General features: G+C 42.4%; 1 pseudogene across 1 annotated transcript; it reads left to right on the top strand.

Annotated features, from left to right (window-relative positions):
* Nucleotides 1-5,465: 5,465 nt before the first annotated feature.
* On the top strand, nt 5,466-9,118 carry LOC147431245 (putative disease resistance protein At5g66900; annotated as a pseudogene). The gene is made up of 5 exons (XR_015185680.1): nt 5,466-6,323; nt 6,438-6,857; nt 7,026-7,396; nt 7,524-7,738; nt 7,828-9,118. The product of XR_015185680.1 is annotated as a putative disease resistance protein At5g66900 (transcript).
* Nucleotides 9,119-13,296: the final 4,178 nt, after the last annotated feature.

Here is a 13,296-nt window from a genome sequence, read left to right on the forward strand (position 1 = left end):
AAGAGGTCCTAGGAAAGTGTGGAGCTACTGCGTACACGCACAGTAGCATCAACAACTTGGCTGAGATGTTATTATGTCCAAAGCCAGATGAGTCTATGTGTCATAAATTGTCTTGTTTGAAGGGAGAATGCGATCAATGTGGATCAAAGCGGTTAGTGCTCTGTCCAAGAGAAAAATCTGAAAATACTTTATAGATTTCAGTAAAGGTGTTTGAAGACGTTGCGTCAGCCCATCAAGAAGGCAAGAAGCGCAAGGATCTGCTGGTCAAGGAGATGGGATGCAAGGACTGTACATCCTTCCTTGAAAATCATCTAACCATCTACATCAAACACAATTTTATTGCCAGTGGCAATCTCAACAATTCAAAGACTGCATTCAAAGGTTTCCTAGAGACGTGTTAGTCTCTGTTATAGACTTTGCTGAAAATTACTCTTTCAAGGAGAAAAATGAAATCCAATCAATGCATTGGTACTCTTCACAAGTCACCATCTTGGTGCACATCACTTATGTTCGGGATGAGGCTGACAGGGTCTTAAAATATATACATTTTTACATATCTGATGACAAAGAGCATGCCTCATTGTTTGTACAACATTGTATGCAAGTTCATAGTGTGTGGCTACAGGAGCAAGGTTTCAACTTCTTGAAGTGGAACTGGGTCTGGTCAGACGGATGTGCTGCTCAATTCAAGGCATTTAGACCATTTTTCTTTGTGTCAAGTTATGCTAGCTTCCTTTGACTCTTAAACAAGTGTGCAAGCTTTGTGTTCTTGCCTAGTCTTTGAGACGTGTGATTGATCTAGGTACTACTCTTTGACTGGCATTGAGATGCTATGGAGTTTCTTTGCATTGGGCCATGGCAAATGAGAGCATGATGGGGTTGGTGCTATCGTCAAAAGGGCTCTGACAGATGAGCAATTGAAACCTAATGCTTGGCACATGAAGTGTGCCAAGGATGTGGTCAATTTCTTGAAACATAAATTTCATGATGAAAACACCCAGTTAGAGGCGACTCGATTGTTTTGGGATGTCAAAGCGGCTGATGTACCTAGGGAGAGGAAATGGAATTGCAAGCGAGTGGAAGGGTCACGCTCATTGCATTGTGTGAATGGACACTTTAGGAATGACAAGTGTGCACTGCTCTACAGAGCTCTCTCATGTTTTTGTTTGTTTTGTATGTCACAACGCTAGAGGTGATGCCTTAACAACACACACGTCGAGAACTGGAAGTACATCAACATTGAACCCTTGGATGGCAGTGATGGAGAAAGCGATCAATCAAGTGACAATGAAGGATTAGATTTTCCTATGTATGGTGGACATCATGATGCAATCAGTGACGCTCTGCGTGTAGGTGACAACTTTGCCACGAATGCAAACGAAGATGGAGCAGACTTCTACCTCTTGAGGTTCTCAAAGGAGAAATACCAAACAACACGATCGCTAAGAGATTCTTGGGACAATTGCGTTTTTCCAAATTCATATTTGGTTGAGGGATACTAATATGAGCTAGTTGATGGTACCAAGGATGTTTATTACATCCCTCCTGAACAGCCAAAAGTGTTGTTGGCATCGCACTTGGTTCAATCCATCAAGATACCCTTGGAACCCTTACATGGTGAGCCACATAAGTTCAGATTGCCTTGTCCAACAAAGGTGGGTGCAATAAAAAACATGAACAAAACATGTACAACAAGAATTGAAGTGCTAAGATTATTGGGTGCATGCATCTTCTATCTTATTTGGATAGCAAGTCTACCAAGAAAGTTGACTGGCCAGTGGATGGGAGAGAGAAAGACGAGCTAGGCTAGGGAGATATATACAAGGGGCAAACCACACCAAAAAAGAAGTCACAGGAGGGAGGCTAAATTTGATGGTGATCATCCAAAATGGGGGTGCATAAGCTCAAGTCGCTCGGCCACCTTTGAGTGGGGTGTGAATATTACATGCCCGGTGACATTAAGCTTGAAAGCACCTACTCTACTTGCAATAGCCAAACTGTCTCAAGTTTCTGCAAAACTTCTAGTGTATAGTTCTTGAAGATCTCTTCAAAACCAAGCACAACATCCACCATAGAACTGACAATCTGTGCATTTAAAATACACTTATTTTCACAAGCGATACGTGCATCCAATTTTGGGATGGTTGCAATATCAATGGATTTGTCACAAGAAACACATAAGCCTCCTTCATAACTTTTGTGAAACTTTGTAGATTTGCAAAGTGGACATTGCTTCTCCAAAAGAATAGGGTTGAAGTTTGTAAAGCGCAATGTTCCAACCAGCTAGAAGATCCACTACATTTAGATTTAAATTGCATGCACCGTTGACGAAAAGGGTACAACACATAACAAACATACCTCACAACCGTACCCTAGACTTTCAGTTTGGGCTCGGGAAACTTCAACCAAGAGTTGTCGCATGCAAACCATCATCACCTATAAACAAGGCAGCAACATAACGTCAAAAATCAATAAATTTAATGGATCCGGCTTCCACACCTGGCAAATCAAAGTGAAGGGATATCTGATGTGCAAGAATTTGTGGAGCGTCGTCAAGCCGCTATCAGCCAACAAAGCAGGCCTATCCGCTGCAGTTATCGGAGCGTTATCTACCGAGAAACAATGCAAGGATGAGCAAGCATTAGGTATTATTTTGACATCTCTCGAAGATTATTTTAGTCATTATTTGGATGACATGCAATGTGCCAACGCTGCCTGGATACAGCTAGAGAAGGTTTTTTGTGATAAAGCTAAGTATTCAATGATGAGTCGAAAGATGGAGTTGTACTCTCTTGCTATGCGTGCCGATGAAAATATTACATCTTTAGTTACCGATTGAAGAATATTAAAACTCAACTTGTTTATGTCGAAGCCCCAATACCAGAAGAAGATCTCATAGCCGTTTTGTTAAAAAGTTTGCCTGACAAATTTCATTAGATTGTTACTGTTTTAAAGGAGAAAGATCCGCTGCCCTCCTTGGATGGTATCATCAATTCATTGGAGGAAGAAGAACGAAGGGTACCTACTACCAATTCTCCTATTATTCCTAGTGCATATATAGTCTCCAATGGAGTGAACCAAAAACTCCACTCATTGATAGCTAATTTTTGACCCACACCCTAACTATTCGAGGGGGGGGGGGGGGGGGGGGTTTACTATCATAGCACCAGGCTATGGATACACCAGAAATCCTTGGTTGTGAGAGAACTTAGAACTCACGGTTGACGAGTACACCAAAAACTCGAGGTAATATGAGAGTGGCCTGTCTAGTTTGTGCTTGAGGGGGGGATTGTTAGATTTCCAAGCCCGTGGGAACACTGCTTATAGCATTCAAATGAACTCAAGCTCCCTTTTTAGTTTGCATGCCAATTGCATGTTCAAACTATATATGTAATAGTTTTGCAAACAATCAAATATAGCATAAAGTCTTCGTGCAATATAGACTCTCTCTCTCTCTCTCTCTCTCTCTTTCTCATTTTCTCTGCAAGCCTGCTCGCCATGGATTCTGCAAGGCACCATCCTCCATAGGCTTTGAGCCAATAGCTTGTAGCCCTTCAGAGGTGTGCTAAGGCTACAACACAGCCTACGAGCGCCAATCACAACGGCCTAACCACCTCGACTAGAATCGTCGGCGACACTCTTCAATTCCGTAAAAGTGACTAGCAAACTCAGTAATGACATCACATTAATGCGCATAACCATCAAGACAATCAAATAACTTAACATTCATGTTCACAAAAGTGACTAGCAAACTCAGTAATGACATCACATTAACGCGCATAACCATCAAGACAATCAAATAACTTAACATTCATGTTCACAAAAGTTTTGCTCAAAGTCCATCTTCTCACTTGTACTCATGGCATCAACATCAAAATACTCTTCAATATCGAAGTTGTTCGCAAAATCAGAGTTTGACGCCATTTCTACGTACACAGTAGCTTCAAAGCAATGCCTCTACAATATCTAACACTTGAACTTGAAGGTGCACTACACAACATTGCTCACATCTTATATGCATGCATATGGAACCATCACGTCTCACAACAGGTCCAATGTATGCCAATGAGCACATGGAACAATGCCTCATCATACCAACTACATCAGCCCTGCTCTCACTGTGTCCTCCATGCCTTAAGCCAGCTCTTGCCGTCCGCTCCATGCCTTGCTTCACATCTCGAAAAAGGTGGCCAATGCACCATCTCCCCTGCGTATCAGCACACACAAAAACGACTTCCATTAACGCCCCACCCACCACATTAAGCATGCACAGACTCTCTGCACTCCAATGCAAAACACAATAATGCTCCTTCCACGTGCTGTTGAGAGACCATATCCACGTAGAGTTCGACACTAGAAGCGACACCACCAAAACCTTAAAAACAAGGTAAAGTTTTTACGGTGGCCTCAAGAAGGCAATATTTTTAGCTGTAATAATTTTGTGTGTGTGTGTGTGTGTGTGTGAGAGAGAGAGAGAGAGAGAGAGAGAGAGAGAGGATCTTCTTTATACATTAAATAGTGGAGATAAAAGAGAGAGATAGAGAGAGTTCAATTAAAATTTTGGAATAACTTGTGCTTAATTGAAATAACTTGTGCCTAAGAGTGCACTTTGTTTATAAGACATTCTTTCTTTTTGTGTGTGTGTGTGTGTGAGAGAGAGAGAGAGAGAGAGAGAGAGAGAGAGAGAGAGAGAGAGAGAGAAGACAATATAAAAATAGAAAACGATGTGATTGTTACCCAAAAGCTTCATCTTTTCCTACATTGAATTAACTGTTATGACAAAGATAAGATTGTGGAGATGATTTTAATGTCTCACATGGCACCAATATGGAGACACCTCTTAAAAACACTAAAATGAAAAAAAAGTCATATTGTATGTAATCCGGTGGTGATAAAAACATTAAAGTACTGCAAACAAAGTTTATATTACATTTAATGTGATGGTGAGAGATTTACACGTTTTCAACCACTCTTCTATGACCTTCCTTAGGCCAAAAACCTAAAAAATAAAACTAATTTGTTAAAATATCCTCTTCGCAAATTCAAGAAAAGGAATTTTATATGTTTGGAAAATATTTTTTCTTGAACACTTTAATAGAGAGAGAGAGAGATATCTGTGCGCGCGTGCACACACACACACATTCATTTTCATAATGAAAATGTTCAAATAAATATAATAAGGCTGAAATGATTTGAAATGTCACCTAAAACAGTTAATGTGAGGGTGACCATTTGATGGTGAGAGAATTGCTAGTTTTCTCTACCAATTCCCTATGGCCTCCTTGGCCAAAAACCACTTGTCGACCATCTCGCGAATCCATCCCACGGCCAGAAATTGCACCAAAAACTCAACCTTGCACTAAGGCCTTCTCCTGGAGGCCAAGAAAGATTCTTCCCCTACTTTTCCCCGACACTCGGCCCTTTCAACTTTGAGCTTGCGTATAGGCCAACGAACTACACTATCAGACTTGGGACAACGCCTTGAAATAAAGTGCCCTTCTCTCGCTCTCTCTCTCTCTCTCTCTCACGCACACTTACACACACACAGTCACACTGTCCTCTCTTCTCTCGTCCTTGAGCAGTGGCTGTATTTGGCCATGGCGGAAGCGTTGCTCATAGGCGCTGCATTCAACGATCTGTACGCCATTTTGAGAGATGCAGTTGTGCAGGTGGCATGGTGCCGCAAGTACTGCCGAGCTTTGCAGCAGGATCTCGACGTGCACCACCCCATCTTTCTGCAAATCTGTTCCAATTTGCACATGCCAGCTCCCTCTGATTGGGAGCACCGCTTTCTCCTTGGGTTTATCTACAAGCTTGGCGAGGGCAAATCTCTGGTGGAGTCTTGCCTTCAACTCAAATTCGGCTGGGTAAATGCTGTTTCCCGACTTCGCTACAGCAGAAAAATTCTCAAGTTGCGGCAATATATCCTGCAACACCTACAACAATTGTCAGCTCTCAACACTTTGCAATTGCAGCAGATAAACATTGGCCTCCAAGATGTGCGCGAACAACAGGACAAGGATCATGCAGAAGTGATGGGTGCCCTCAAGAGTGGCAACCCATTATCGCCCACAAATTGGGCAAGGTATGCCGCACATAGCGGCAAAGGTGATCATGTAGAAGAGGACCAGCTGGGGAACCAACTTGATGAGTTGATGAATCAACATCAACTCTTGATCGGCCTTGACTATAACATCAATCATTGAAGTCACTTCTGCTATCTAACAACGACAAGGGTCACACAATTACGATTGTTGAAGGCATGGGTGGCATCGGAAAGACGACGCTTGCATTATCCATTTGTAAAGATCCGGAAATTCGAGGTAAAATCATTCAACATATAGCATGTGTTTTTCTCATTGATCTTCTTGTGAAATTTTTGTCGAAAGCTGTTGGGTCAATACGCTCTAGAAAGTGGGTTTGACTTTGAAATGCAGGGTTTTTTGATGATCGAATCCACTTCTTTTGTGTTTCGCAATCCCCTGACATGAAGAGCCTTCTCTCTACCATCTGGAAGAAAGTCGTAGGAGGAGAACTAACACCCATATTTCAGACTGTGGAAGATGCATACAGACAAGTTAAGAGCAAGCTTCTAAGCATATTTCCCTCAAAGCGGCGTTTACTAGTGTTTGATGATGTGTGGTTCAAAGCACACCTTGAAAACCTGTCATTTGAAGTCAAAAGGGTTCAAAACCATGATAACCACTAGACAAGCTTCCGCTTTGCATACTCGCAATAGCCATACGTACAGATTGGATTTGCTGAATGAATCGAATGCGGAGAACCTCTTTTGCCATTGGGCTTTTGGACAGAACTTCATTCCTGCATGGGTAGAGGAGCCTCAAGTAGTAAAGGAGGTACAAATACTCCAATTAGCTCTCTGCACAAGACAATCTCACATGCTAAAACTCCTATGTGTACGTTGTATAGCTCCTTGCATGATTATTTTTTTGCAATCCATCTTCATTATAAACAATTTTCACTTTGATGCAATGGTTTTAGCAAATCATTAATGTGCATAGCAGGTGATATCGGAGTGCAAAGGACTTCCATTGGCTCTCAGAGTCATTGGTACCTCTCTTTCAACTAGTGCTGGCCAGTCTCCTGCAGCGTATTGGCGCGTCGCTAGGGACAAACTTCGAGATGCTAAGCCATTGGGAGAGTATCATAAAGATGCCTTGTTGGGACGTCTTCGAACAAGCATTGATGCCTTGGACCCCATGTTGCAAGAATGCTTTGTAGACTTGAGTGCATACCCTGAAGATTCTGAATGGTCAACAGATGCCTTGTTGGATGTATGGGTGTATGTGAGAGGAATGGAATGGGTGGATGCAGTGTTAGCATTGGTGGAGCTTGCAAGTCGAAGCCTATTGGATTTTCCGGAGATTGTTACGAGGTTAGTAGTACCTTGGTAGTGACCGTCTTTTCAATGAGCTTGTTTTAGCATGATATGGAGCTACTTTGCAGTAACTTGCACTCAAAACTGATCATCCACAGGCTCTACGATGATGTTTGTGATGTAGTGTTGACATTGGGCATGCACTGGAAAGCAATAGAGCTGGTGGTTTGAGCTTCTCTCAGCATGATGTGATGAGAGATCTTGCACTCCAGTTGGGAGCAAAGGATCACCCACCATCTCATCGCAAGAGGCTAGTGATGCCACGACGAAGCAAGAATATACCCAGTGATTGGCAGTCGGAGGAAGCTGCTATGGCTGAAGTAATATCGATTCACACAGGTGCACAACTCTTTGATCCTCCTCATACTAGGATTAGAAATGGTTTAGATTCAATGTTTGAAATTGCTCATAATCATTTTCTTGTTCAGGTGGCATAACAGAAGAGCAGGGCTGGCCAACCAGTTTGGCCTTCCCTCATGCAAGGATGCTTTTCTTACAGTACTTTCAAGATGGGTTCATCAACAATGACCTCCCACCTTTCCTAAGTAGCATGTGCAGGCTGAAGGTGTTGTTCATAAGGGGTGCGGGACTCACAATGGCAAGCAGCACATTTGAAGGTTTGTTTGAGCTACAGAGCCTCCATATTGAGGGAGTGGATGGTGTAAGTTGCTTATCTGGTACAAATCTGCCTAAACTAGAGAAGCTGCGACTTATTGAAGTTGATGAAATACCGACTTCACTAATTCATGGGTTGTCACAATATCTAAAAGTTTTGTAAGTGGATGGCCTTGAGCTGGAGGAGCTTCCAGAGAAGCTAGGATAACTAAGAGCGCTCACATACATATCCTTGTCTCAGTGTTACCAACTCAAAAACTTACCGCAAAGCTTTGGCGACTTGAACAACCTACATACACTCGCTTTATACTACTGCTCGTCATTGAGCCATCTACCGACAAGATTTGGGCTGTTAGTGGCTTTGAAGAAGCTTGACATGTCATGGTGCAAACGCTTGCAAGATCTGCCCGAGGATTTTGGATGCCTTGTGTCCTTGGAGATTCTCATATTAGCCAACTGTCGAAGTTTGAAGGAGCTACCTCAATGTTTTGGGTGGCTTAATAATCTGAAAGAGCTAGATTTGAGTGGTTGTGAAATTTTGAAGGGATTACCTGGTATAAATGTTGGGCAGCGTGGGAGATTGAAGAAGCTGGATCTGTCACATTGCTTTGGAATGGAGAAGCTGCCAGAGAGCTTTGGAAATCTGCATGGCTTGGAGCATCTTATGATGAAGGATTGCACAAGGTTGCGGCATCTGCCAGTGAGCTTCGGGGAGCTGAGAAGCTTGCAATATCTGAGCTTGGATTGGTGCAGAAGGCTGCAGGATCTGCCTGTGAGCTTTGGGCAGCTTAGTGGGCTGAGGACATTGAAGATGAGAAAGCTATGGACATTGAAGAGCCTTCCAGCAGCTATACTGGGACGTTTGGTAGGTGGCAGCTTAGAGCGCGTGGAGTGCGATGAGAGGTTGGTGCCTCATTGGAAGGCTCTCTACCCACCGAGCCATCCTGCACTTCCCAAATTCAATGGATAAGTGGCTTAGGTAGTACATCTCTCAAGATTTGACACAGGCCTAGTTATTTCTGCCAATTTCGGGTCCTCTAATAACTACTCAGTCATCCCTTGTTTAATATTGTTTTCAGTTTTATTCAGAACAAGGTGAAGTCTCATGGTGGCCCCCTATGAACAAAGCAAGTGTGTTGCTGAATGAAAATTACAAAATGTGATAGTACTAGTTTAAACATGGTAAGATAATCACAATGGCCTAGTGGTAAAGGTGAGGGAGGGGGTTTAAGCGCGTGCGCTATGGTTCAACCCTTGCGACATGCAGGCGTGGGTGCATTCCCGCTAAACTAATTGATGCTTCCGCATCACATGCAAAAGAAAAAGAAGTGAAAGGGTCACGACGGCTTTCAAAAACAATAAAAAAGTGATAAACTTGCTAGGTTGAATTAAATTGGTATCATTGTTTGGGAAAGGATTGCCTTAGCTTAGCTTGAGCCGATTGAAAATCGAGACTAAGCTAGTTGCAAACTATGGTAAACGGAAGAAAAACTGATGAAATATGTGAGAAAGTTGTCCAAAATTTTTACAAATCTCAAAAAATTTGCTAGCATTTCTTGTTTTCTTCTTTGTGAGGAGGAAACTCGATCAGCAGCCGCTTAATAAAAGAGACTTTCTCGAATGTTAACACTGACTGGAATCAAGTTATAAAATGCAAGAAATGTAAAGCCATGTGCAACTGTGAAATGAAAGGTGAAATAAAAAGAACTAATTAATATATGTGTGTGTATATAGAATTTATTAGAATTATGCAAGGTGAAGCTTCACTTTAGCATTCTGAAACAACATGTGTGTGTGTGTAAAATTTACTAAAATTATGCAAAGTGAAGCTTCACTTTGGCATTCTAAAACAATAGAATGTAAGAAAATTAAAGACATTCTAAAGCAATAGAATGTAAGAAAACTTCTTGTGGTAGAGCTGCTGAGAGAAGGTAATGTACTCAACAGCTACCAAGTGAGCAATGCAGCCCTGCTATTCTAGAAGATGTCCTCACCAAGTTCAAGTGGGGAACTATCATGTTCCAAGGCCAGTCACGCCTCGCCAATTACGACGTCACTACCTGAAGAATAGTAAGTTGGGTATGATCCTATTTGGAGAAAAGGATCATCCCAAAATCTTCAAGCATTGCTATTCAAAACTCTCCTCTCGTATAATTGCCTGCAGGCTGCCCTTGCCTATTCCACATTGGATATTGCCCTTGATCGCCTTCTGTGGGCAGTGCATAAGGAAAAATTAGACAGAGGTTGAGGGTGGTACGTGGGTCACTGGAGGAGCCTTAATCACATGGATTGCTTAAGTTTGGAAGGAGAAGAGTGAGTGTCTGGAGCTGGAAGGAGCTTACAGAGCGTGCAATTTTTGAGCCAGCAGGTATGTACAGTAAGGGGGCAATACTAGATAGGCTTAGGCTTAGTCTTAGACTGTTAGGATTTGAAGGGTTCCCTACTATTTCAAAAGAGAGAGGCACTGAGAAGCAGCACCATTCCTACCCTTCCTGTTGTAATTTTCATGTATTAATTAAGTGGCCAGCACCTGAACAGTGCCACTCCAACTCCATAAAAGAAAAGTCCACACACACACACACACACACACACACACACACACACACACACACTTTTTTAATATAGTAAATCTGTTTTGATTAATTTACTTGTGAAAAACCTCAAAGCGAGAAAAACCCACCAAAAAGATCAGATACATGTTGCCTGCCATGCCAAGAGAGACTATTCGTAATAACTTTCGAAGCGGAGAGCAAACCAGAGGTGATCAAGCAGCCACTAATATTACCGACCATCTTGCCAAACACAATCTCCCAAAGGGAAGTCTGCCAATGACCAAAAGCAGGAGTGGTAACATGCCGACATAGATCAACAACCATAACTGTCCACGACTGAGACTATAGTGCAAGAGTAGGCAGTAACATAGCCTTCCTTGCCAAAGCATGGCGACGAAAGTCCAAAATATTTAGTCCCCCAAGATGCTTTGCAAAGCTTCTCCACTGCTAACGAATGGACGCCTTTCTTATGAGAACTAGTGCACCACAAGTGAGATACAATACTATACATAAGCAATGAGAGGCGGCAGCGAGGCTAGTGCAACAAGACATTCAATCGTTGCATGAACCAATCGATTTGTTGAGTATTGGCTACCTGCTAGCCGATAGGATATCCTAAGTGCTTGACCACCACACGTAGATCAAGAATCTCGCCATGCCACAAAAGATGATACCAGTCACAAACAGCAAGAGGCAAGAGTTTAGATTTCCAAAAGTTAACCTTAAGGCCTGCTGCCAAGACAAATGTATTCAATGCTTGCATAATTTCATGCACATAATCCTAGGTATTGTGGGGTATGAACAACGAATCATCAACATAGACTTGCCCTGCGAAGTCTTTCCCATTGGGTAATTTTAGCTCATGAAGACGACTGAGCGAAGTCAAGTGATCCAAATACAATAGCAAAGGGTGAGTGGCAATGGCATACAAAAAGGCGCTAAGCGGGCAACCCTATCTGATAGAGCATCCAAGAGGCCAAGGTTCTGTCTGCTCTCCATCAAGGAGGCTTGAGGATGTACTATGAGCATACAAGAAGTATACGACATTGACCATCTTTGGACCAAAACCAAGGGTCCGCATTGTAGTGGCAATGAAATCCCATTGAACTGTATTGAAAGCCTTTTCATTGTCTACATCTTGTTGGGTATACTTAGCATATTTTATTCCCATCAATACATTAGCCAGATTATCCAAAATTTGGGGGATGAGGAATGAAGCCATATAGCATGGAGTGGATATCAGCCGTAAGAGGTTCCTTGATACGATTCACAATGATTTTTGCCAAGATTTATATATAACCGGCATAAGAGAAATTGGTTGCCAATGCGAGGACTGCTCACAAAGTGCTTGTTTCGGCAACAACTTCAACAAACCCTCTTTCCAAGACATTGGCAAATCGTGTTTCATCCACGCAGTGTTCATTATATAAAGTAAAGGTTCTTTCAGAAGCTCCCAGAAAGAGATAAAAAATTCCATAGTGAGCCCGTCCCAAGTAGGCGAACACCATCTTCCGAGAGCAAGTAATGTTGAGTGCAATTCATTTTTTGTAAAATCCGCCTCCATGTCCAAAGCATCCTGAGGCAGGACAATTGGGTGCACAGCAGATAACAAACAGTGGCGGGCATGAATAACTTCAGTGGATTCCGTGGGGGGAGCTGCAAAAAACGGTCGTAAAATGGGACACCATGGCATCCGCAAGCTCACACTTTGAGCCTGTCTAGGATCCCGATTGGAACATAACCCGCTTAATAGTTTGAGAAGTCCTTGAATGATACAAGTGTTAAAAACCTGTTTTGAGGCACATCCCTTGTCCACAAACGCTCCATGTCAAGCACGAGTCTGTCATTTATCCAATTTTCATATATAATTATGCTGCAAACACACCCGGACCCCACAAAGGACTGTGGATTCACTTTTCAACAACGAACGTGTGTCAGCTAAGAGTTGGAGCTGTTGATACACATGCTTGGCATCCTCAACATCACCACATAATTGAAACATGTAATACTTGCCATAGTCCTGAATTACACTCTCCACACGCACAACAAAGAGAACTCAGGCAACATCAGGATCAAGATACATTTGGGCAACCAAAGGGGGAATAAAATCATAGATCATCTCACGGAATGCTTCATGCGAAAGATATGCATGGTTGATGTGCAAAAGAGGCTGATCATAATGTAGTTGCCCAAAGCGCAACGACATCACAACATGAGCATGATTAGATAAAAGCAAAGAATGGTCTATGCTCATTTCACATACAAACTTATCAAATTGTTGCATGCCGAGGACATACGACCGATCTAATCTTGCACGATATGTAAAAAAAGAATTATGTTGAAATGTATATCCCGAAACATCAGGATGCAAGAGGGTCCACAAGTCCAATATCTGCATGTGTACATGCAACGAGATTTGTTCAGGCCTGCAATTCTATGCTTAGCATGTGCAAATGTCCTGTGGTATTATTAGATAAAGCCGGCGCATTGTTAAAATCACCACAAAGCAGCGCATTGGAAAAGCCATGGATAAGAAGATATCTCACGCCACAAAACACCTCGTTGTCCCGAGGTCATATGTGCATAAACACCACCAAATTCATAAACATGGCCGTTGATTCTGCATTGGACCACCATCAATGACCCACTGTATCATTATATGCAAGAAGCGGCTGCAACTCATGCCTAACCATAATCAAAACACTCAAAAAGCCCAACAAACCAGAATAT

Source organism: Adiantum capillus-veneris, chromosome 21 (genome assembly GCF_014529385.1).
Source record: "Adiantum capillus-veneris isolate H3 chromosome 21, ASM1452938v2, whole genome shotgun sequence".
Classification (NCBI taxonomy): Eukaryota; Viridiplantae; Streptophyta; class Polypodiopsida; order Polypodiales; family Pteridaceae; genus Adiantum; species Adiantum capillus-veneris.